The following is a 25045-nucleotide window of genomic DNA, read 5'->3' on the forward strand; positions in this document are numbered from 1 at the left end:
GAGCCACAAGGATCACACTTAGGGTCCCGAGTGCGGGAAGCAGCTTGCCCATCTTCGTCATTGTGCCGAGGCTTCTTTGACTCATTAACAACATTGGTGTTAGTTTATTCCTCCCCTAAGGATAGCCACACGTTTGTTGTGACCAGACACAGGGGCAGATGCTGAACACTCTGCTGAGCAGGACGACATGACATTGTCCATACAGCACGACAATTAGTCACACAGACTGTGATTGCTGTCAGACTCCGCTGTACGATGCTAGGAAAGGTGTTTAACATCTCTGGGCCCTATTTCTGTTATCTGGACAGCGAGGACAATGACACTATCTACCATATATACCTGTGAGCATTAGCAACAAACCATGAAAAAAGTGTCCTGTGCTCAGGACCAATGCTTACTGTCTGCCGTCTGCTGAGTACCGTGGACAGAAAGCTAGCGGGATTCATACAATCTAAACAAATGACAAATGCCTTGCTTACTGAGTTATCTCCACTCAGTATAACAGCAAAACATCATTTCTCACAATCAAAACAGCTAATGTGAATTATACTAAGAATCTGAAATTCATTTTGGTCAATAAGTAGTTCCAGTCATTTGGTTAAAACATGTCCAAGACTGAATAAAATGGCTATTTAAAAAGGAGAGTATATTATTGGATAAAAGTTGTATATTAACTCCAATAATGCATCAAGGCCTTGGACGCGTTAGCAGGGAGCTGGCAACTGTCTTCTGGAAGGAACGACAGTGAGGCCGTGACTTCTTCCCACACTCCCTTCAGGAAGCTGCAGATGTTTTGTGTGACGTCACTGGTGTTCTTTCGCTTTGTACTTCTGACATGGACTTGCAAGCTACTCTTTCAAATTTCTGTTTTGCTTTGCCCTGTTCAGCGTTCCCCTGGAAGGTAAGACGACCGACCCCTGCTTAGAGGGGTTTCCTTGTCAATCACCTAAGAGGAAGGTAAACAGAGGCAATCTAACATAAGAGTAGTAAAGGGCTGGCCCGGGTGAGTGGAGCTCTATTTGGATGGTAAGCTTCTAGAATAAAGCATTTACATGTGGTAGTGCTTCTCTTCCTCTTTTATAATTAAAGGTGATTTCAAATTAGATTTATACTCCTGCAGTGGCTGAACACCAAAACGTCCATGAAGCTGAAAACTCATCATTGCTAATGGAAAGTCAGTTGCAACTGCATTTGAAGGGAAGTTTTCTGACTATAAAAGATTAAATATCTACTAATAAAACACATATTTTTCTAGTGAAAAAGAAATTATCTTGAGGAGTTTAGCTTCAATTTTTTAATTTCTTGTCTGCGTATCTTTTTGTTGTTTTTAAGACAGGGTGTCATGTAGCTCAGGCTGGCCCTGAACCTTCTTTGCAGCTGATGATGACCTTGAAATTCCCATCCTCCTGCCCAGATGACACGCTTATACTGCCACACCCACCTCTACTTGTCCTTTGAATGTGACATGGAGAGGTGAGTCTGTTCATGTCTGTTTCTAGGCTTCATAAAGCCATTACTGAGTAGCAGGCATGTTGTGTACTGTTCCCTTATGTGTTTATTTAGACTGTGTTAACTAATGTCACCCCGAACCCTGCTGAGTGAGGTTTTAGTCCTCTGGTACACTCCTGAGACTCAGCGCAGCGTCTCACTAAGTTCTATACAATACTGTGAAGCTCCAGACACATTTCCCAGGGACTCCAGACAGTGAGAGGCCTTGGAGCAGATAGGAGCTGGGGAGAGAGGAGGGAAGTGAGAGAGGTCACCCTGGGATTTAGGTCCTGGTGGGAAGGAAAGGCGGTATTATTGATGCAGTAGCAAAGCTCTGGGGAATGTGGCTGAAGATTCAGAGCTATGGTTCTTAGAGTACCTTAGGGTGTCTGTCACAGACAGGTCTGACTGGCTGACAAAGCTAAGAAGCCACACTCCTCTTCAAATCCTGTGAAACCCACCCATGTGAGAAAATCAACTTTGAGGGTGGACACGTGCTTCTTCCGTAGTCTCAGGACAAGCCCAGGAAGGCATCTGTCCAGTGAGTAGGGAGACAGAGTCTACACAGGAACCAAACATGGAGAAGCCCTTTGAATCCATAATGCCCCACACAGAGAGTGTGAGTAGAGAGAAAGGAGGAGTGATGGGGGCAGGGTGTGGTGGCTGAGCTGCAAGGGGTGTCCTGGGAGCCATTACAGGATGGAGAGCCTAGAAGCCCCCAGCAAGGGTCAGAGGAGGGAGAAGTCCAGAGGGGGAGGAGGAAGGTTGGATTGTCTCAGACCAGCCTCCTATTTCTCCAGTAAAGTAGCACTAGAATTAAAGCAGGGACAGACAAACTCCCTTTAGGAGGTAGGCAGTGTGGGGAGCCAGTGTCTACAGGACCAGAACCTCCGGGGCAAGCTTGGGGAGGTGTAGGTAAGGCACAGAGGTCCCCCTGAGCACAGTCCTCTGACCAGAGAGGCTCCAGGCACTGTGGGGCTACCTGTCTATTTTATAACGTACAATGCTTCTAAGGTGCACTTCTGGGAAACGGGGCATAAGTAAGTTATGTACACTGTAAGGCATTGAGTTCCAAGGACACATGGAGAAGGCAGAAGGGTGGCTGCCTGGGGCTCTTTCTCACTGGACACTTACATTAACAGGCCTCATGGCCAACTGTATGATATAAATAGAACCAAGCCCAAGAGAGCATCTCAGAAGTGTGGCCAGGGTGGCAGGCACCACAGCAGGACTGCTTTTTCTTTGGTGTTCAGTCCCACTGGGTTCAATCTCTTCAAGATTAGATTGGGATTTGAGGAATTATAAAGGAAATGAATGATTACGCAACATGATTAGTAGTTCAGTATAATGTAGGAAAACAATTAAAATGGCAGACATGGAGACCTACTCATGGTTGAGCTGACCAGCAAATCCCAAATGCTCTTTCTTTCTGTGTCTGAGGATAGAGGTGACTCCTTCCACTATTCCTCTGAAAACATACCTCCATTCCAATCACATAAGGGTTAAAGGTCAATAGAAGTGGACTCCCTCTGGAAGCCAACTCCACGCCAAGGCTCCAGCTGAAGAGAATGGGCTTAGGAGGGAAGAGAGCAGGAGCCCTGTCCTGAGAGCCTGTGGATGTTGAGTTAGAGGGAAAGCTTCGGCAGATCTCCAAATGTCTGGAGTCTGCACAGCATACTAACAACCAAGGCAGGCGCGTGCAGAAGGCAAAGAGAGGTAGAGGAGGGGAGGGAGGCCGAAGCAGAGGGCTGAAGAAGGACAATGAGAGGGAATCTCAGCCTCATTCGTATTGGCCGGTGGGCCAGTACATGCTGACCTCCAGGACTGATTTTAGTAACCGAAATACTTGGACACTGAGGTCCTCGTGAGTAGAGTTTTGGGAGGCACCAAGCAACCACAGCCTAAGAAAGTGACAGCTGTCCGTGAAGTCCAGGCATACCAACCATTGTGACTGCCAAAGACTGCAACCTGGGCCTGTTACCCAGCTCATCCTGACGGTGGGCGGCGGCCTGCTGCACTGGGGTATCAGGGGACCCTGAGCATCCAGCATTGAGGGGCCTGCGCTTCCTGCTTTGGGAAAGACAGGTACAGAAACAAAGAGACTCAGACAGAAGGATACAGAGAGGAAAGGAAAGAGGGAAAAGGAGAAGGTGGAGGAGCGGAAAAGAACAAGGGAGGGTGGAGGCAAAGGGAAGAAAGAGAGGGGACAACTGTAGGCTGGGATTTCAAAGGTGATGGGATGGCTGTGGGCCCTTCCCCCCAAACAACGGCTGTCCGTGAACGGCAAGGAAACCTGTGGTCAGACATAGATTTTCCAGCACGGATGACCTCATTGATTGTCCAGTCTGACTCATGTTAATAGTATTATATCCAACATGGATTAGAAAGAGTCTCTTTTTTTTCCCTCAAGAAGTTTAAAATATACACTATAGTTGAAATATGATTTTGCTGGAAGTGATTTTAGGAATATTTTCAAAATACAATGTGTAGGTATAAGTTTTAACTTGGAATATGAAGACTTCAAAAGCCATCTTGAGGAAAAGTCATTGAGTTGAAACAGATCAGCAGTGCCCATCCCACTGAGCATTTCAGTTTCCAGGAGGCCCTCAGGAGGCTGCTCAGGTCTCTGGTTCTGAGTTAGATCCTTCAGTATCACTGTCCTGTGGTGGAATATTACTTTAAGATGTGTTACATTCATTTATGCTGTGGAACATTTGTTTAATGATGCAAAGATGTGTTACATTCTTTTATGTTGCATTTATTGAACTCTGTGAAGGTGTGTTACTGTGCCTGTCTAAAACACCTGATGGTCTAATAAAGAACTGAATGGCCAATAGTAAGGTAGGAGAAAGGATAGGCAGAGCTGGCGGGCAGAGAGAATAAATGGGAGGAGAAATCTGGGAGGAAAGGATAAAGGAATGAGAAAAGAATAGGCTAGCCACACAGCCAGACACGGAGTAAGAAGAAAGATATACAGAAATAGAGAAAGGTAAAAGCCCAGAGGCAAAAGATAGACCAGATAATTTAAGTTAAGAAAAGCTGGCTAGAAACAAGCCAAGCTAAGGCCAGGCATTTATAAGTAAGACTATGTCTCCATGTGTATTTATTCGGGAGCTGGGTGGTGGGCACCCCAAAGAGTCAAAGAGTGAAAAATAAAAACAACCAACTACACTGTCCCTTCACCCTTTCTGGTATTGAGCATTTCAATTTCCAGGAGGCCTTCAGGAGGGCTGCTCAAATCTCTGGCTCTGAATTAGATCCTTCACAATTGCTGCCCCTCACCCTTCCGGGTCTCACAAAGTCTAGGAAGAGTTGCCTTGCCAGTGGGGCTCCACACTGGACGGGGGCTCATAGCAGTCCAACTTGGACCATAGCACAGGGGCTGCCTAGACCCCCAACTCTTTCCCTTTGGCCCTGGAAAGGTAAACCAGCACATTCAAATACATTCAAGGCACAACCAAAGTGCGTTTTTTTTTTTTTTTAATTTATTTTTTTTATTTTCCTTTGGGCATTTGAAAGACTGGCACCCACTTCCATTCCCAATCAAAGACAAGCTTCAGGGGAATGATTAGCGCACAAATTGCAGATTGTATAATTTGTATTCATAAAAAATATAGAGAGTCACATTAAAACTTTGTAGACTTCATCAGCAACTTAAAAATGTGGATACTTTAAGATTGCCCTGAAGTTATATGCCAATGTGCTAGGGATTTATTTTATTTCTTTGCTATAAATATTCATTTGAATTAAAGGCTTCAAATGTTTGTATCAGGCAACATATTGTCATTTTTAAACCAGGAAAGTGTTGTATTTATTATGTTTCTTTAAATGCTTTTATTTCCCACGGGCTTTGGGATCGAGCTTATGAATTAAAGAATAGGAAGAAGTCTCGGACACTTGGAAAAATGGAGATCTTTGGAATGGGAGAGTGTTTGGTCTTTCCAATGCTGCAGACCTGGTCTGCTGATGGCCATGTGTGGCAGCATCACAGGCGTCTGCACCTGTCTAAACCTGACAGGTACCCCCACAGCAGCCTGTGAGGCAGGAGGGTCGGACAATCGCCCTCCCTCAGAAATCCAAATACATCCAATAAAGCACATGTTCATGGAGTCCAAACACAGCTCCACTTGAGCGACATGTTAGAGACACTTGGCCACGTGTCTTATAATAAAATTGTTGTATCTAAAATGGAGTAAGTACTTTAATTCATGCTCATGAGACACACACCCCAAAGTTTAAATGCTTAAAAGCATGGCAATAGGCATTTTTATTGTTGATAACAAACTACACATTTGTCTAGTGGGGAAAAAAAAATTCATGAAATGTTTGACAAAAGAGCTGTGATAAGAGATAAAGAACACAGTATTCACTGTCTGGGGCTGCAGAGGGGGAGACAGAGCCTGTCCCTGAGCCTACGGACCTAGCTGTGTGCATTGAGATTAGGGTTGTCAACAATGGGCGCTGTGTCGGCATGGAGGAATGCGAACAATAGCTCTTTTTCTGGAACTCTCTGTAGGAAGAACATACAAATCAGTCAACAAGGGAGCTGAAATGATCCGGTATTCTCTCTGAAGATGAGGAGCAACAACAGGGTTCTGCAAGAGCAGGGTGGCCTTCCCACTGGGCTCCTTCTCTTCCTTCATTCACTATAGAATGCTCCCCAACTTGCACCTGGTTTGACCAGCAGTCAGCTGGCTTCTGAGGATTCTCCCTATTTTTACACCCCCACCCCACCCCAGACCCCAGAGCCTCAGGGCAGCTGCACAACTGTGCTTTCTTTGGTTATAAAAGCAAGCTTGTGACATCCTTCGCCAGATTCTGTTAAAAACAGAATTAATTAGAGTCAACTCAGCAACTCCACTGAGGGCAGTGATGACTGGGAAATCGTTTAGAGAGAGAGAAGGGAGTAAGATTAGAGTCTTCAGGACGCTTAGAGTCTACTGTGTGGTGTGCCACCTGGGTAGCAAGTAAGATGCGCCCTGAGATAGGCTATCACCACATTAGAAAGAGATGGGTGCAAATGTTTTAGAAAATTCTGCACAGCTCTACAGCAGAGGGCTTTTGTGGCTGATGATGAGGATGGAAGAGAAGGCAGCATTTCAGTTGACAGGCAGAGTAGGGACAAAGGCAGAGAGGGCTACATGGAGTGACCATAGATACTCTGGATTGAATGATGTCCAAAGTGCCCATCTAAGAGGGGAGGAAGGCCCAGGGGAAGCTGGAATGAAAGGTCTTGGGGTTGGAAATGGGCCAATGAAACCCTACAGCTAGGTGAAAACTTCCAAAGACCTAAGAGAATACTTTCACTTCAGAGAGGGGTCCACGGAGGCCACAGAGATGCCGTGACTTCTCCAGATGATGGAGAGACTGGTCTACAGTGTGGGGAGTGCAGAGGGATGGTGTAGGAGTTCGAGAAGGGTACCAGAAGAGGGAGGAGGGACGGCTGTGGACGGGCTCTTAGCAGACACAAAGGCAGCATCATGGACAGATGTGGATGTCACAGAAAGTGAGGGTCAGATGACACCGAGGCTTGAATCCCGAGGTAAGGCTTCCTTACGGAATTTGATTTGAAGGTTGAGAAAGCCTTAGGCTGGAGGCTGCAAAGGGATGATGGTGATTTATTCCTTTCCCTCCTAATCTTGAAGCGTTTGGTCTAGAGGAGCAAGGGAAATGGGATTTGTCTATTTTACCATTATCTTTTCCTAAGAGTTAATTAATGCCTTTAAATCCCAGCATTTGGGAGGCAGAGGCAGGTGGATCTCTGTGAGTTTGGCAACAGCCTGGGCTACAGAGTGAGTTCCAGGAAAGGCTCCAAAGCTACACAGAGAACCCTGTCTCAAACAAAAACAAAAACAAAAAAAACCAAAAAACAAACCAAAACGAAACAAAAACAGAGTTAATTAACAATCCTTTCTTAACTTCACTGCAGCCTCATTTTCTCCAAGTTCCTGAAATAACAGTATGTAAATCACAGTGTAAGCTCAAATCTTCAGGAAATGCTAGGCAAGGAATTTTCTGGCTGGGGAGTTTGGGTGACAAGCAGGTCACCCGAACAGCCGTGCGCTCCGGAGAGGCACGGAGGAGTGGCCGGTGTGCACATGAATGGCAATGGTCAAAGCCAGATGGAAGTAGCCATGGAAGGAGACTGAGTCATGTGTGGCTTTGTCTCTCAGGATATCAAGGGAACGTCTGACTGGGAACACAGCGTCATTTCTGCCCCATTCCAGCTCTTGACTACGGAACAGATTTTCCTGAGGTCCCATTACTCTTGCTAACCTCTCACAAATCTTTCTCAGCAACGAAGACCAATCAGAAGAAATGGAGAGAAGAGATCAGTCTTGGCTGCTCTAAGGATGGACCCGTGTTCTGTGAGGAGCATTCTAAGTTTCTGGGGCTGCCTGGGGGGGGTCTTTAGATAAGCTCCACAGGGCCCAGCGCCAGTGATTCCAGTGCGTCAGCACCAGTCTCCTCCTGCAGACTCTGTCTGCCCCTTGTATCTGACTGGAGTCTCTTTGCTGCCAGCCAGGTCACTCCCTCCCTCCCTCTCTTCCTCCAGATACCAGAAGATTAGGTCTTTGGCTCAAGGGTATGGATCTCTGGGGCTCTAGCTAGGACTGTGCTTACAGAGAACAAATGTAAATGCAGACATTGGGGGATTTCTTGTTTGGTTTAAGAATGTTTATGCTTGCCTTTGAATTTCTACTCACATCGTCTTTAGGTAGGTTTCCTGGCTCCTTAGTGGCTACCTGAGTCATTGTGAAAGGTTCGTAATGAAGAACTTTCTGTCAGGAGGGCAGTGAGGAACACTCACCAATTATGGGGATGGGAACAGCCACACAACAGGGTCTAGTCCGCTTGCATTGTTAAGACCTTCCTTAGAAGATGACCCCCTTGTCTCCTCAAGAGACTATTTCTTATTTGGGGGCTCTGTTACTTCTGTTTAACAAAGATTTATACTTCTTTGAGATATTACCAGATCTAACAAAAATAAGTGACAGACCATCCAGGAGCCAGACCACGCAAGCATGAACCAAGAAGCAATAGGCAGAATGTCCTGGAGTGGTCAGGCCTCAGCGTTTACATAAAGAGGGACGGTGAATGCTGGCCTTGTCAGTCACTGGGCACTGGGCTCATGGCACCAGTAACAGCTGACTGTTGATGCTGAAGGCATGTAAACACATTTTCACAGAACTTTCTTGTACCTCTCCCCAGGTACAAGATTGTACCAAATCACAAATGGAGGCTGCTTACTGGGAGACCACTGTGTACAATTTCATAATAGGAAATGAAATAGAACTTGGTGCCATTTTACATGAAAGGGAACGTGGGGAGAGGCCGTCAACCCCTGCCCTGAAAGTCTGTTAAAGCACTTGCTATACAAATGATTGGCAATGACATACATCCAGCTCCGCAGGTATCAGAGAGTGGACGAGCACGTCATGAAGCATCTAATTCATTCTATTTTTCATTACGTTGTACATTAGCCCCCAGTCATTGACAATAGGTGACTCCGAGTTTCCCATCGTTCTGTAAGTCTTAAAAGACTGGAGACAAACCGGCAAGTGTCCACTAGCAGAACTCTGCTGCCCACGCCTGCGTTAGTCAGCACAGACATTGTCATTCGAGCAAACCTCTTATCGGCTCATCCGAGGCCTCACTTCTCTTCAGCAGAATTAGGTTAGACACGGGGCTTGTAGCTCGGGGTGACACTTCCTTTGATCATGCGAAGACGCTTTGTACACACATTATAAATCTCCACTTGAATTTGCTTTGGCAAAATGTTTTCCGAAGTTACCCTCCCATTAATTCCCTAAACTATCTTTGGCATTTTTTACAGTCAAAACGTATGTTTTGTTAGGCCAACAAGTGGCTAACTCTTGCTTTTCAGAGGAGACCACACTGAACGGTCAAAGCTGGGCGTGGTCTCACATGCCTTTAATATCCGTGCGTGGGAGACAGAGGCAGGCAGAGCTCTACGGGTTCCAGGCCAGCAGGAGCCACGCGTGAGGTGGTCTCAAATGAGGGAAGCGGGGCTAGAAAGACGGCTCATTGAGAAAGAGCACATAGTCCTTTTGCAAAGGACGTCATAGCGTATGCACAACTCTCTGTAACTCTGGTTCCAGGGGTTCTGATGCCTTCTCTGGTCTGTGTGGGTACCAGGCATGCACACAATACGCATACATATGTAAACAAATACTCATAACATATAAATAAATAAATAAATAAATAAATAAATAAATAAATAAATCTTTTTAAAAAAATTGGAACAAGGAAAGACAAGTTAACACGTCCCAGTTGTTTTTTTTTTTTTTTTTTCAGGTTTTAGCTTTTATTCCTTACTTGTCCTAAGCTGACATCCACAGAGGAACAGCACCTGGGAGCTCCTCAGGACACACTGGCACTAAAGCATGTCTTCCCCACAAGTGAGTGACAGCCTGGATGGACCCTGATGGCTGTTTCAGGTCCCCAGACACAAGAACAACACAGGGGCAAAGCCAGGCGCGGCTGAATGGCAACCGCAGATACTGAGGGGAACTGGGTGCAGGTCACGGACTGAAAACGGCCCTAGGCCAAGTATGAGGAAGACAACTAACAGGAAGGGACCAGGCTGCCTTCTAGAAGCATGGTCACAGACTTTCTGTTTATGGACCGTCACACACACAGGTCAACGGCGGCTTCCCGAGGAAGGAACCTTTAAAGCTGAAGATCACGGTCTGACTCAGTAGGGGGAGCAGCTTTTGAAAGACATCAGACACCTCCAAGACAGTGCCTTGGCATCTCCTCTCTAGCCTAGGGCCTAAGTATATATTCTTTGTGTTAGACATAGTAATGAGTTATTTTGATGAGGGACAGGATTGGGTTATGAATTGTCATTGAAGCAATTTATGCAGTATTGAATTATTTCAACAGAGACAACACATTTGGTAAATGCCTACTATATCCAGACACAGAAAACTACTTAGGAGAGTCTCTTCTATGCCTAGAAAAGCTCCCTGTCTCCCTGACGGGATATGCAAGGCACAACGATGCTTGGGGACTCTGTTTGCACAGAGCACATGATTTTATTTAGGAAATATTACCATATAAATGCACACAGTCACAACATAGCAGCAAAGTGACAATTACAATAAAAAAAAGTGTTGTAAGTGGTCTTTTAGAGAGACATGGTCCCTGTGGGACCTTTACTCACTCTCCATTTATTACCATATTAAAGACTGGACATTGATGTGGTGTTTAGTGGGGATATGGAGCATAGACAGCCTTGTCTCTCACACTCCCCTTCCACAGTGGTGGAGACTGGACATTTGATAGGACAGGCAGTCTCATGATCACTGCCGCTGCGTAGATGCTGTGCCGTGAAACAATGTCCCTGAGGGAGACCCCCGGCTAACTGTCTGCAATGCTGTGACCTGCCCGGAGCAAACCTTCTGGACCCGAGAACAGGAGGAGAAATTTGGCCACTAATGGGGACACATGGGTGGGGTCTGGGAAAGGAGAAGATGGGAGTAAAGACAGCAGAGGCCGAATGGGATGGCTGCAGGCCACGTGCTGGAATTAAAGGAGCATGAGTTAGGATGTATGCAGGAGGATGACTCCAACTTCTGCAGCAGTAAGAGGATGCACTCAGGGGCTGGACCATGGGATCACATGTGGGGTCCCTACTCCTCAGCCTGGGGTGGGAATGAGAAGAATCCTGAATGCATGTGGCGGGAGCAGTGGGAGGGGAGTGGGAGAGAACCTCTCCATAGCAGCAGGACTGAGAGGACTGACTGGACATGGTGGGAACAGCATCCACGATGGGGCTGGTGCTCCAGAACAGGGAGGGCAACAGACGTGCCTCCTTACACACACTGGGCACACAATGGGAAGGGTAGGTGTGCAAAGGGAGCCAGGAATTCAACTCTAGCCATTTGGGCTTGGGGGTGACTAAAACGTAGTTGAAGATATGGACTTGGTGACTGAGGGAGAATGGAGCTTCAGGAAAACAGATTTGGGAAGTACTGACATGGAGTGAAATGGCAACCTTACCCAAGTGGTGGTGGGGGGTCAATTACTGGGGAGCCACTGTAACTACTGAGCAGGTGGAGAAAGAAGAGGGTGAGAATGCGGGAAGAATAAAAATAAAAAATAATGTAAAACAATAAAAATAATGGGGAACAGATGGTATGAGTGCCCAGCAAACATGCAAATCACCCTCTCTACACACCGAGGGCATGGAGGGTGGAGGCTGATTAAACACACCCTGTTTGATCAATCAGAGGTGGACCAGAACAGTCCCTCCAGAAGAACTGAGTAGTTCCTAGAGATTTTCGTAGTTGAATTGTATCAAGCTAAACTGATGTAAGGGAGTGCTGTCAAATTGTAGCCCGTGAGCTGGGTGGGGCTGGAGTTATCCTACAGTTGAGGTAGAAAGATGTACCTGCCTGCAGCTGGCTCCAGTGGGCTACAAGATAGACTATGCCAAGGTAAGAATTCCTGGGAATAGACACATGGAATCAAGACCTAAATTCTTAGTAAGAATATAAAGCAACAGTGATTGAAGCACAGACATACAAGATGGGTCATCTACCAGACTAGCAAGCTCCATGCCGAAGAGACAGGTAGAGTTAGAGCATAAGACGTGTGTGTGTGTGTGTGTGTGTGTGTGTGTGTGTGTGTGTGCGCGCGTGCGTGCGTGCGTGCGTGTGTTTTCAGAGGCAAGCCCTGCTTGAGGAACAGTGCTGGACAGGAACTAGCTCTCTGCTGTCTGGGAACAAGGAGTTCGGTCATTTGCTGTGCTCAAAAAGCTGGGGTGGGGCCATAAGTGGAGAGGCACCACCAGGAGAGAGGTGTCAACCCACACAGAGCCAAACTGTGCACAGGAGTTGACTGAAGCCCCACTGGCTGGGAATCCGAGCTCAGAGCCAGGAAATTAAACCAAGATACACAGAAACAAAGAATACTGGGTTTTGCCTGTGAATTGGCAGCTACGAACCTCATTCCCACCACCTCTGCCTCCAAGCTGAGAAAGTCACTGGGACTCGATGTCCCAGTCTCTGACCTGTGTTAACATGGAATCAGAACCAGGCCACTTACTGAGAATATGGACTTAAGGTTTGTGCTGCTCCTTCAGGAATCCTTAAACCATCTTGAACCATCTCACATGTTCTGAACACACACACACACACACACACACACACACACACACACACACACACACACACAATGTTGCCATGGTGACGTGGACTTGCATGGACACTGACAGCATTACCATCATCAATAAGCCCCATGTGCCTGGAGCAAGCCCCTGTTCCTGTGAGTCCTCCAGTGTCTCCTGGAGCTGGCTAACTGTGGGCCTCATGTTTTGCATTTCCTGTGTCACAGGAACTGTGTGGATTGCTTTCTAAGAAGGCCTCCTGGTCTTTTCTGTCTGTCTCCTTTCCCACTACACTCCAGGTTCATGCTCACCAGTTGTCCCCATTATTTTCTTCAGTGAAGTTCTGTGGTGACAACAGAGATGATGACCTCTCCCCTCTCATTCTTTTCCTTGTGCCAGACCCCTGGTGGCCTGCTGTTACATGTGGCAAAGGTCCCATCCATACCCCTTCACTGGTGGACAGTTCCACTCTTCCACATAAGCCCAGGCATGCTAAATTAATCTGTTATTGTGGCTTCTTGTAGTTACATTGACTTCCTGGCCTCATCGGTACCGAGTCATGAAGACAGAGCAGCTCTCCCTGGACACAACCTGATTTCCATCATTCGTCCTGTTTCCATTTGCTCAACTGGTCTCTGAGTGTACCCAAGTTACTCTGACACTTCCAACAATCTCTGTGCTTGTCTGGCGGGCTTCAGCATCGTCTTTTGCCAGCATGCCCAGCTTCCACCTTCTGGGTGGGTCTCTGGGCTGTTATCTGTTTTCCTTCATCAGAACACGTGAGCGAATTCTCAGGCAGATGGGTAGTTTTAGGGCCTTTCAAATATTATTTTTCTAAGAAAAGTTTAGGCATCCATAGCAACAATGTTATGTAGGACAGTTAGCAGCATTAGACCTGGTATGGCCTGTGAGAATAGTGCATACACACACATACACACACACACACACACACACACACACACACACACACACACACACACACGCACACACCTTTTCTATGTAGGGATTCAAAACTCTTCCTGATTCCTAATCCAAATCAAGATCTAAACACACTGTGTAGTTGTTCAGGCATTGCTCCAACAATATTCCCTATAGTTTAAGGCTCAAAGTTTCACCATTAGTTTGTCATGGACACAAGACCCAGGTGGGTGACAGCTTTATTTGAGCTATCTCTGAGGCAAGTGAAGAGAATTGATGTAACTCAAGGCACGCAAATAGCAGTTTACATACAGAACTCCGCAGACAGTTAAATAGACGTATATTAAATAAGAAATGCCCCTTTCAGGCTCCCGTTATTCCATGTTCCATTACCTCTGAGGTCTGTGTATTAGCAGCACAGTAAATTTCTTAAGGAGCCGAGTGCAACGAGCTGAATTTGCACATTGATCTTCGTCCTCTGTGTTCCGTTGAAGGCTAATTTAAAAGGATGGTGGGGGATAGTCTATTTTCAACTGGCTGAAGTTCAGCAGGAACAGAATAAGTCCCTGTTAGAGGAAACGCTTTCACAGTGAAATTTTGGCAAAGCTGAATCTAATTCCTTTTACCGTCTTCTAGTACAGCCCCGGTACTGTTCTAGTGAGCAACACACCCGCCCAACTGACAGGCTTCCTACAGCCCAGCCTGAGGATTTTCCGTATTTTATTTTCAACCATGTTCGCATTTCCCTGCTTTGAATTAAGAATGCAAAAAGGAAATATTTTATAATAAAATCAATAAAGGGAATGAAATTTCATTATAGCTATAGTTTTAAAATCATAAACCTCCATTTTCTTCATTTCAGAGACGTATTTAATCATTTCAGACACAGGACATTACTTCATTTAATTATTATGGTAACAAAAGCTTAGTAAGACCATTTGATCCACTTAACAAGCATAATGAAAAGAGTGACCATGTAACAGTTCTATTTGGCCACAAATCAAGATTGGAGAGTTTTAAAGTTTTCTTTTTCTGGCTTTCTGTGTCCTCTCTCAGTCTCCCCAACCCTTACTCAGTCCTCACCGTGAATTCCGCCATGTTGGTCTTTAAATCTGCTCTTACTGATGGGGAGAACAAAGAACTGATAGGAGTCTTAGATAGACTCCAGATGAGGCCTTGAAAATCAAGAAGCTATGCATGCTCTACATTACTGCCTGTCTGCCCTCCCGAAGCATGGATTTGGCGAAATCACTTCCAACATGTTGTCAACAGTTCCCATTGTTTCATTTTCAGGACCAAGCCTTTGGGGCAACACCCAAGAGGTACTGAGCTCACCTACAAGGCAAATCTAGAGTTCTTAGATTGGCCTGCAGGTCCCTTCATGCCAAAGCACTCTCTTTGGGCTGCTCAGCTCAGCTTGTCTAGATCGGGCCAGCATGTACCACTCAGTCCCCTGAACCAGGGAATGCCGTCACGGCCTTCTGAGCTGTTCACCTGACCCAGCTGGCTTCCGACTTTATTCAATCATTCTTCACTCATTCAGCTAACACTTTCCAGAAATGCAATAGGGACTAGCCTCTTGCTTCCTGGATGCATTGTCTCAGCTACTCCAATTCTATGTTCTTCCATGGTTCTTCTGTGAAACTTCATTAACTGCTGAGGACAGGCAGAATCTCATCGTCTCTGGTCTCAGAGTATTTGCCTCTGCTCCTCTAGTACACGCAAAATCTTTTGACCTAACAGTGACGACCCTTAGATCAAACTCGTCTTGTCAGTCGTAACCCCTGTGGCCTTGAGCGAGCTGGTTAGGATCTATTGTTTTCAGTTTGTCTATGAGACAAATATTTCATCAGAAGGTTATTTGTGAAATTTAAGGGATATAGTAAAGCCAGAGTACAATGTTAACAAAAAGCATTAGTATTTCATATTTATCTCAATATTTCCATAGGAGTTTTAGATGTTTTTTTAGAGCCTATCTAAAACTATTTTTAGTTGAAGATTGTGAAATTCTTCTTTTCAGTGAAATCTGTTGACTTTAAGAGAGGCCTGTTGCAAGAGGCAGGCACCACGTCAATCACTGTTGGTCTCTTCTCGGGTGTGTCTTGACTCTCAGGAAAGCAGCTGTGGGACTGTCACTTTGGAAGAAGACAGTGACCCTCAGGACCAGCCTTGTCTGGACTGCTGCTGCAGACAGACCATTCCTAAGGTGGTTCTTCCGTTGTTTTTTCACAGAGAGACAGAAGACAGTAAAATGGACTCAGCGAAGACTTTGAGTATCAGAGAGGTCCTCATTACTACCTTCACGCGCTCTCTGCCGCCGTGAGAAGGAATTTTTAGGGATGGGTGAGAGACGTTCGTAGCCCACTGGTGGAAATGGCAGGTGGTCATCAAGCTCACAGTGGACCCCACAAAGCTTCTGTCGGCTTCCTGCTTTCAGGACAGGAAGAATTAAGCAGGGTAAAACTCTGGGAACACTCCTAAGGGAGCTACGTGAGCTGAACTTGGGTCATACATTGGACCTTGACCCCGGGTCTTTAAAGCTCTCTGCCAGCCTCGAAGCTGTAGGACGTAGTCTGAAACTTTGGACTGTCCTCGGCCGGCTGGGGGCTCTGGGCTGTAACTGGGTCACAAATGGAGTCCACAGTCAGTGTAGTTCTGGACTCAGCAACCTAATCGTGTGAGCACTCTAGCCTTGGAAACCTTCCCTTCTAGGCTGACAAGAGGGACTCGAGGTATTATGGGATGCCAGGACTTTGATTCATTGAGTTAGGGCCACATTTATTTTAACCAGAGGGGGAAAACAAAACCAAAATTGAATTCTTGGCTACTGTATGGATAACGAAACTTGTCTGTCTAGTTGAAAAAAAAGTTCATAAAAAGCCGTGGCTGGGGTTGTCTTTTTTCCCCCCTATCTCCAGCAAATCATCTCCAATTCCCTCTCCCCAACTCATGAGGATACATTTCCAGGGACACGTCTCGGGGGTGGAGTGTTCTCAGAGGGGGAGGAGGGCAGCCGGCTGGAGACTGGGAACAAGGTCACAGTGTTCATCTCTGGGGACCACGGAAGAATGGAGAATTGGCTCTTTCATCTCCAACCTCCGCTCTGCCTTTTGCTGCCCTGAGTCTCTGCTGTCCCCAAGTGGCCAGCTAGGCCAAGTAGGTGACCCTGAGAGGCGAGGGTGCAGGTAAAATTCCCCAAGGCCTTCTCTTTGCTGAGGTTGCAAGCCTAGACTCTTTAACCCTTCACTTGGGGGACAGCCTGTGCACGGGGGTAGAGAGGTCAGTGAGCAGCTTTGAGCCAGCCACGGACTCGGGGTCAAAGGCACCGGCTCCAGCCGCGGCAGCAGGGTAGCAGGGGGACAGGTGGGATGAAGATGACACCAGTATCTGCCTCTTGAGGGACACAAAGATGTTGCCATGGTGACCGAAGGGTTTTTTTTTTTGGGGGGGGGGTGGGGTGGGGTGGGGTGGGGTGGGGTGGGGTGGGGTGGGCGGTGGTTGCTTTGACTTAACAGCGAGGCTGTGAGTCTCTGGCCACAAAGCTTCCTCTCCTCTCTATCTGGGCTCACATACTGGCTCTACTGTTTATAATCGGAGTGCTCCTGCATGCATAATAGCTCAGAGTCCCAGCCTTCAAAGCGTCAAAATGAAAATTAAAATAGCGACTGATAAAAATATTCACAGCATTTTGTATAGGGTCACTCCAAGAGAGGTAGATATTTATCATATTTGTGTCATCTTTGTTTATAACTTGTGAGTTTATTTAGAAGAACATAAAATTGGATTTTTCTGTGTATATTTCCAACCTAAAGAAACTACATTTTGTTCCCTATATGCTGGAAGAACCACACAAGCTGTTCACAGATGTAGAAGGATGGAATTCCTTTTTGGCAGCCAGATATGAAGCCTTCTTAGAAATTCAGTGGGTCTTGGTAGCAGCATTTCCTGCTGCGTCTCTAGAACCTTACGGTGACCTGTGTAACAAATGGTGCTTACCCATTTTCACCATGGAGAAGGAGAGCCACTGGAGCTGGATGTAGCAGAGGATCCTATGAAACCACCATGATATGTTGACAAATGTACCTGTCAATAACCTTAAGCATGGGAGCTCTCAAATGGAAAGTATTTATCTCCATTATTCAGAAATTATCAATCAAGTGATTGATTGCTTCCCCTGGAGAAGCAAGTGCATACAGGAAATGGGCTGTAGGAACTTAATCTTGAGCGAAAGTTTAAATCTCTTAGAGTTGTAGGTCAGATGGAAGCTCCGAGGCAGAAATCAGGAAAACAACCGACAGAGTATGTCTAGCTTAGAAGGGTTAAATGATCAGATTCAATAACGCAATGACTTGAATGCTTTCAAAGTTGATAGCAGGTTTGGACGACCTTCTGAGGTTGGAGCAGCTTCTGGTGGATTGGAATGAGCACTGTGGGCCTGCCAGGTAAATTCAGGAGCATTTAAGGAGAGAGGAGTGCTATAGGCCAGCTCAAGGTGGATGGCCCCGCCTGTGTGACCTAGGGTGAGAAGCCTTGCTTGTCTGGCTCTCAGGCTCATCATCTGCAAGTACAATGGGTAGACTGACAGAGTGGATATCACCATGATGGCCGCAAGAACTACAGATGGACCCTGCCTTCAAGGGACAGGGGATGTCATAGCCCATAGTGTGACAGGAGCCGGGCATAAACACAGGGTGTGCAAGATCTCTAACAGAGATCTGTTATTCTAAATGAAGGCTTAATGAGTGGTTTGAGCCCTGGCGTCCCCACAGGTCCTAGGCCTCATCTGAGGGATGGCTCAGCTGGTCACAAAAACCATGAGAGGAAGAGTAGGACCATGACCATCTCCCCATTTCTGTCCAGCTCACCGCAGGGTACCAGGCGGCCCAGCTCCAAATGTGTGGTGTACGTTCAGAAGTTCTAGTTACACCGTGTAGAGTGTGTTTTCTCCCATCGGCTCAGCTTTTACAGTCAGGTGACATGCGTCATGGACTTTCTCATTTTCAGTGCAGGCTCCAAGTGTGTTCCGCTCCGGTCACTCTCTTTTACAAAGTGTGATATCACTCGTCTACCCCCCCTTTCCTCCCCCTCTTCCTTTTTCCTAATTGTCTTTCTTTTTCTCTCTTTCATCCCTCCCTCCTTTCTTCTCTTCCTTCGTTCTTATCTTCCTTTTCCTCTCTAGCAGTGTCTTGTAACCTGTGGACCATTCAACAAATATCCTCAGCCTTCCTAATGCTGCCACCCTTTAATACACTTCCTCATGTGGTGGTGGTCTCTAGCCTAAACTCATTCTCATTGTTACTTCAAAACTTCAGTTTTGCTACTGTTATGAATAGTAATGCGAATCTCTGTGTTTTCCAATGGTCTTAGGGGGACCCCCGTGAAACCACAGGTTGAGAGCTGCTGTTCTAAATTGTAAGTCACAAATGTCAACACAATGAAACAAATGAGAACAGCAAAAACCAAGTTGGGGCCTCGACTGGACACTGTCGCTGTGTGGGTGAGCACTTCCTTTTGCCTACTTATTAGGCCAGTGTTCTCCATTACTTGGCCAAGTGTCACTGATTTAGAAATAAGGAGGCATTATATGTTTGGAATTAAACCAGAGGTCATAATGGCTACTGCAGAAGTGACTGCAGACAGGACAAGAACAGCACGATAGCATGGGCATGTTGGTTCTGATGGCCCGAGTCCAGGGCGAGGCAGGACTGCCTGGGGGAGCAGCGAGGCTGTGTGCATGCGCAGAGGAAGAACACGCAGGGAGGGGGGGTGACAACTGACGTGGACCACCAATCTGAACTGATCTAATTGTGCTTTGTTGTTTCTCTGAATAAGGTTATTTTGTCTTAGAAGTTCTGACTTCCAAATTAGGTAACCATTCAAAAATAAAGAAAATAGACCTTGTACCTGGGCCCTGAACCAGAGAGTGGAGACACTCTGTGACTTATGTCAGAAATGACTCTAGCAACAGACCTTGAAAATCCAAAGTCTAAAAGGCCCATTTATCCTCTCCTCCACTCTGACCCTGAAGCTGAGTGCTGGGATCTGTCCATGGAGGCAGAGTGCATGGGAAGCATGTCCCACTTCCTGACTGGACATTGCTCAGCTGGCCTGTAGCTCAACACTCCTATATTTTGAGAACATCATGGGCCATGTCTCAGGAAACCCCGGCTTAACTTATAACAGATACACTCTATAACACTCAGCACGCCCCTGCTCCCCAGGATGCACTCCAACAGTGGTTCACCTAATTCCCAACATTGTTCTGAGGCCTCTGAGCCTTCCAACACGTTGACCATTACCTCAGTCCTAATGAGTGGTGGCACCAGGGTGGCAGCTGTGCTTGGATTGCCTCCTCCCCAGCCCTGACTTCAAAGGAAGTCCCTGCCTGCAAGCTAGCTCAAGGACATATCCTCTGTGTCTGAACCCTGGGCTTGTTCTACAGCACAGCTGAGAGAAATCTCTGGTCCCATCCAGCCAGATGACCGACCCCCAAGAGGGCTGGGAGCCGATTGCTGCTCATCTCACACCAGCTCAAACCCTTTTCTCTCAGAAAGGACGCATCTCAAGCAGGCAGGAGACACTCTAAGTGCACCTTCCTCCAAGGATGCCAGCATCCCTGTCTGAGATCTAGGATCCTGAGGCACGAAACAGGATGAGAACATGGGGTAATTCCAGGTAACACAGATCAGGAAAAGGGAGGGGGTTAAACAGAGGCTTTAGGGACATGGAATTGAAGAAGATGGCTGCTCCGAGTTGGCTCCGTCAACCCTGCTGCTAACTAGCTGTACTCAGGACAATCATTTCTGTCTCCACGAGCTACAGTTTCCTCACATACCCAAGGTGAGTGTGCTCCCCCCCTGTGTTCTCTGTAAAGGTCAGGCTAGGCAGCTGAGCGAAGTGCTTCCCACGGGAGGTGTGGAAGCTGCACTCCCAGCAGTTAGTGTAACATTGATGGCAACAGCTACTTCCCACCTTGGATGAGACTTGAATAAGGAGAGGCTGGGAAACTCTTAGGAGAGGCTCGATTTGAATACAGGAGCTAATTCCTGCGAGTGATGACGGACAGGTGCAGGGGGCTCCGATTCTGCTGACACGGTCCCTAACATAGAGACCCTTCACATTAGCGATGGCTCTGTATGGTTTTGCCGAAAGGCAGTGAAGCAGACAGTGGCCTTCGACACTGTTTCTATATTCATTCTAGGAACAGGAAATGCAGTAACATTCACCAAAGTCTGAGTGAGCCTATGTCCAGGCGTTTGGGACCTGTGGCTTTAAGAATCATACCCAGCACTGCAGACTTGCCGGCTCCTGAGTCAGACTGCAAATCAACTGGACCCCTACAGTTACAGTGAAAAGGTGTTTTGCATAAGAAACCTCTTCCAGGGGAACAGTCACTGGAAAGAGGTGTAGGGTGGCTGGGGCATTCCTGAGTCCTGGGTGTTCTTGTTTGGTTACGGGAGATGGTTCATCTGAGCCCTAAGTGCCCCACAGTCCTGAGAGCCACGCCATCTGGACTGGTTGAGGAGCTGACGGCACACTCGGTTTTGGAGGCCTCAAGGTGAAATTCATTTGCAGTGTGTGAGAAGCTGCTGGCAGTGGCCCTGGGGACTGAACTTAGAGTCTCCCAGGTGAGGGTAAGAACGTCACACACTGAGCCCCAGCCCCTGCCCCAGTCTCCGCCCTTTGCTTGGCTAGGACAGAGTCAGCCTCCCTTGTCATGTTCTGACACACCTCACTGAGGTGAACAGCCACACTAGGGTTTCTAAAGTGGGCTGCTGTAGCTTTCTGCCCCTGGATGCTGATCCTGCCTTGCTTGGTAGGGTAACATGGTTCTGTTCTGAGGAGCAACTGCTTTTGGGAAATACCATTTGTGTGTGTGTGTGTGTGTGTGTGTGTGTGTGTGTGTGTGTGTGTGTGTGTGAAAATTTTAGTGGAATTATCAAAAAAAATTAGAGATAATCTAGACTAACCCATTACTTTTATTTTCAAAATAACTTATTCTGACTACATGATTCATCATGGAAGCGACAAAGAGGAATTAAAAAAAACTAGAGTTATCTCTATTGGCGGAAATAGCCGCACATGTACACAGATAAAACGTCACTCTATGACCTGGCCGAAGAGGCTTCCCTGAGGTGCCTTGCTGTTTATCCTGCTGTCTGAGCAAAACAGGATTTCTTGTGACTCAGAATCACAAAAGTCCAGTTTATTTTCCTTGTAGTTTTGGTAGCTTCCATCTGGGTGAGCCCACCGTGAAGGCATGGAATCTTCTGGGCTAAGGGCAGAGGTGCAGGGCTCACTGCAAATTTACAAAGCTACCTTTAAATCTGACACTTTAAAAAGATCGTTGTCAGTTAGTTGTTAGTTGTCAGTGTGTACCAAACTTCTACACCTTGCCTTAAAATAATGACAGTGGCTTAGTCAAATGTAGACACTCAGGGTTCCCTGGGATTCTGGGAAAGGGCATTTCTAGGTTTAGAAGACAGTAGTGCAATTTGCATACTTATCGGGGCCCTGGCTATGGAGATGATCGAGGGGCAGAGAGGGCCCTCAAAGGGCAGGCCCACTAGCTGTGCGCCAAGTTGATGGGCCTCTTACTAATTTTGATATAAAAGTAAAGCCGTGGCAGAGTGTGAGGTGGGAATGCCCGCCACACCCAAGGGGGCAAACTGGGTGTGGGTTCTGGGGGACCCATCTGCGAGGGGTTCTGGGGGACCCACCTGGGCTAGCTAAGCTAGGAACTTCAAACCTGCAGGCTCCCACCCCCTAGGAGGAAATCTGAATGCTTTCTTTTTAGTCCTCTGTATACATCCATTGCTGCATCACTGCCAGCTGGCCGTAGCTGGCCTGAATGGCCTTAGTCACTTTTGTGAGGAACTGAGGGGAAATGCAACATATTTCTAGATTAATTGTGAACCTTCTCACCTTTGAGGAGCCATAATTATGCTATTATTGATGTGGCGTTGGGGGTAGACACCACCCTCTGCTGTAGAGCCAGGACACTGTGAGACCTTGGGGAACTTCTACCTCTCTGAACTCAGTTTCCCCTCTAAGACAAAACCAGAAATAGCCATGGCACGGAGTTGAGAGGGTCTGTGATGACTGGTGATGTGAACTGCTCCTCCCAGGTCTGCCCGGAGCTAGCCTCAGCCAGAGCTGGCTACCGTCAGCCGGCCATGTCTCTACCATTGAGTCGCGTCTCTCTGTGTTCACTGTCAGGTGCCCACGTCTTTCCTCACCTCTGAGGTTCTACTCTTCACGCCAGGGTCACACTTTAATGCCATTTCATCAATCATATTTAATGCCATTTCGTCAATCACATCACTTGTCATCAAATGGATTCTTAACACTAACACCGATGCTCTGTTTTGCTTTAAAATATTACAGCCGATACTAAATTTTTAACCCTTAAAACGCCAAAACTAAACTAAATGAGTTGTGTTGCTGATAGTTGATACAAAAGCCTTTATGCTTTTTTTCACAGAAACGTCAGCCTAATCATTTCCGAGACTTCCACAAGGGAAGGTCCTTTAACGTCTATTACACTCGATGAGCTGGGGATTAGGAACTGGTTATAAAGCAACTGAGGAGTTTCTCTTCAGGGTTGGCAAGGAGCAGGAGGGTGGGGGAGGGACAGGAAGGTTCGGATGCGTGGAGCCTGCAGCCCGTGAATCACACGCATCCCAGGACAGTGTGAATGTGGCCAACACGTTTGCAGATGACAACCTCAGATTGTGATGTCAGAAGGGAGGACACCCCTGAACTGGCGTGAGATGAAGCAAGCCTACAAAAAAAGTTTAGCTGCCTTGAGAAAAGTGAAACAAGCCTAGACACATGGGACATTTGGGAGAGACTGTGACTGGAGATGGAGGTACAAGGACACATGTGGAGGCGTCTGCGCCCCCAAATGGGGACCTAGTTTTTGATCCTTGTTAGGCCTCAGATTCCATTGGCAAGACAGAGTAAGATCTGTCCTTGAGGGGCCAGGTCATTGCTGATCCCTGTGGGTCAACCCGCCAGGGATGGGAGGTTGCCATCTACTGGTATTTACAGAAAACTGCAGGCACATGACCCTTGGTCTGGTGGGGGAGGTGGGGAAAGTCTGACCAGGAATCAGCTTTTCAGGTCAGCTATTCACGGCTGACTAAGTGGCTGGGAAATCAGAAATGACAAGAGCCACTTTGAGCCCTTGGCGCTTTACAGTATGAGGGTGACATGGGACATGTGGTTTCAATGCATACTCCAGGACAGTGGTTCTCAACTTGCTAATGCTGCGACTCTTTAACACAGTCCCTCATGACGTGGTGACTTCCAACCGTAAAATTATTTCATTGCTACTTCTTAACTGTAATTTTGCTGCTGTTAGGAATCATAATGTAAATATCTGATATGCTGGATATCTGATATGTGTGACCCCTGTAGGGGTCGAACTCCTCAGGTTGAGAACCGTCTATCTGGGAGGGCGCTAGGGAAATCCATGCCTCTCGTTCTGAAGTCTTCTCCACGGGCACAGCCACTGCCACCAGTTCTCATTTGACATTTGTCTAGGCTGACCCTGACACCAGCTTACAATTGGGCCACTGGCTTGGTAATTTCCTGTTCTGAGCCACAAGCTCCCCCTCCTCCAGTCTCACCCAGCAACTCTTCCTCCTTCCTGTTAGGGCCGGAACTGTGTCCCTGGCCCCTGGAGTTCACCCTCAAGCCTTAACTTTCAATCCCCGAGGGTTTGGCTGTATTTGGAGATGATGTGCTCACCGAAGCACCAGGGGTAAAACGAAGTCATAGGTTGGGTCTGGTCTTTATAAAGAGGTGAGGGTGTAGACATAGAGACTGAGGGACAAGGGACAGATATGAGGACACAAAAAGATGATCATCTGTCCAGGAAAGGCCTCAGAAGAAGGCAGCCTGCTGACATCTTGCTCTTGGACTTGGGGTCCCCAGAACCTCCAGGAACATGCATTTCTGTTGCTGGCATGGCGTGGTCTAAAGCATTCCATTACCAAGACCCTCCCAAAACATAGCTTGCAGGGCATCTATTTAAGTCTTCTTCCTACCCACCCGCCCAATTCCATCTCTCCTCTGAACTCCTCGCCAGATTCCCTAGGCACATTCTAGAAATATCCTTTACCACATACCCTTCCTGCCAGTCCCTAATCTGGGATAATCAGAATGGGTGATCATGTGATAATTTCTGCTTTCAAGGCCAGGGCCAGGCTGCCACAAGGAGCAGTGTTCACAGCTGAGGGAAGCAGAGCAGATTCTGCATCCCCCAAGACCTTCCCTGCCTCTGTACAGCTCTGTGGTTAGTCCCTACTTGCTCAGCTCACAGCCAACTACCCTGTGTTTCCTTTCTGCTTGGCTTCTCTGCTCAACACCTGACCCTTGACCTTATCTGGAGACTGAGACATTGACTTCTTCACTTACAAAGGCACGTTCTCTTTGGTTCTGACACCCTGTGTTTATTAGGTTTAGGAAGCATATATCTTTCCCATCCTTGGAATA

The 25045-nt window shown here is 47.0% G+C and overlaps 1 protein-coding gene and 2 long non-coding RNA genes across 4 annotated transcripts in view; 2 read left to right on the forward strand and 1 right to left on the reverse strand.

Annotated features, from left to right (window-relative positions):
* Pacrg (parkin coregulated) overlaps positions 1-25045 on the reverse strand; it is a 458018-nt gene that overhangs the window by 87737 nt on the left and 345236 nt on the right. The window lies entirely within an intron of this gene.
* On the forward strand, positions 6216-12136 carry LOC128118301 (uncharacterized). The gene is made up of 3 exons (XR_008221138.1): positions 6216-7030; positions 7785-7856; positions 9808-12136. It is a non-coding gene; the product is annotated as an uncharacterized LOC128118301 (long non-coding RNA).
* LOC128118298 (uncharacterized) overlaps positions 19429-25045 on the forward strand; it is a 32261-nt gene continuing 26644 nt past the window's right edge. The window contains exon 1 of the long non-coding RNA XR_008221136.1: positions 19429-20383. This is a non-coding gene — a long non-coding RNA (uncharacterized LOC128118298). The remainder of the gene's footprint in view (positions 20384-25045) is intronic.

The sequence above is a fragment of the Peromyscus californicus genome, unplaced genomic scaffold, assembly GCF_007827085.1.
Source record: "Peromyscus californicus insignis strain IS unplaced genomic scaffold, ASM782708v3 Scaffold_22__1_contigs__length_63687245, whole genome shotgun sequence".
Lineage (NCBI taxonomy): Eukaryota > Metazoa > Chordata > Mammalia > Rodentia > Cricetidae > Peromyscus > Peromyscus californicus.